The sequence below is a fragment of the Cynara cardunculus genome (genome assembly GCF_001531365.2).
Source record: "Cynara cardunculus var. scolymus isolate 2C chromosome LG 17, CcrdV1, whole genome shotgun sequence".
NCBI classification, from domain to species: Eukaryota; Viridiplantae; Streptophyta; class Magnoliopsida; order Asterales; family Asteraceae; genus Cynara; species Cynara cardunculus.
The window spans coordinates 31,498,040-31,499,518 of NC_037544.1; positions in this window are offsets into that span (position 1 = coordinate 31,498,040).

Below are 1,479 nucleotides of genomic sequence, written 5' to 3' on the forward strand. Positions count from 1 at the left end.
TATTATAAAGCATTTGATAAAAATTATTTAAACCATTTTTTATGCATGATGTACTGTTTATTGATTCATATTACTTAAAAATTCAAGATTACAAGTAAAATTGTGCGTAAGTACAACTTATTAAATCTTCATGTTTGAATTCGTGTAACTAACTGCAAATAAACATAATCAAATAAAATGATAACATCTCATTTAAATACAAAAAATCTAAAATATAATTAGGATAGTCATCGAATTCTAACAAAATACTTAATTATTATCTTATAAAAAATTGTATTATTAAACAAAAAAAAAAGAATTAAAAAAATAAACAAAAATGGAGAAATTTTAAATAGTTAGTTTGATATTAAAATCAATTTTTTATATCTTCATATTTACATTTTATTTAAAAATAAAAACGTTATCCTTTTCTCAAAACCACATAAAACCGGTTGGTCTCATGTAATTCCAACTCACAAGTCTACATAAAAAAAGTTGAACTTTCACAGCAATGACACTGTGAATGTTACTTTCATAGCATTTTGATGTGAAATTTCAAGTGTAAAAAAATAGTTTCATGAAAACAGGTTGGGCTCATGTAATTCCAACTCACAAGTCTACATAAATATGTTAAGTTAAATATTACTCTGTAGTATTTTTTATAATGCTCATATATGTCGTATATTGATGACTATTGTAATTACTTCTTATTTTTAACGAGAAAAGAGTGCATTAAAGATAAACGAGAAACAAGACAAGGCTGGAAAAATAAATATAAAGAAACGGTTGTTTTACAATCTTTTATATTGTTTTAAGAACATTATATTATAATAATATTTAGAGTAGTATTAAAATGTTTACTATAACAAATTAGATGTACAATAATTACTATATATATGAACTTATGTTTTACATATATGCTTGAGGTTTAACAATATTATTTACAGTTTAAAATGAAATTTTAGTTTACTATTTGTTCATTATCCGTTTTGTTACCCTCTATTTTAATGACTAGGATAGGATATGGATAATAGGTTTACCGAGATGAATAATTACTCATTTTATTACCCAGTTTTAAATGGAGCTCTATATAGAAATCCAAATTTTTGTAGAACTTGCTCCTCCCAAATAAAAATAATGCGCTTGTTTCATTTATGAAAAACTACTTTTAAATAAAAAAAACTTTCTCGATCTATTCAGACAGATTAATCCGTATAGATAACTTTATTCAGGGGGTGTTTGAGATTACTTATAAAAGCTGATTTTTAACTTATTTCAGTCTGACACCGGTGATAAGTTGTTTTATGTTGTTTGGATAAGAAAAAAAAAAAAAAACTGTTTAGACCGGTGTCAAACCGGTAATAAGCTGTTTTGATAAGTTAATCTTTCCTAACTTATGAAAAACTGCTTATTAACAGTTTATAATTTTACCCCTGTTTTATTTAACTCCGATTTGATACCACATAAGTTAATAAGCACTTTTACAAAAACAAAAAAAAA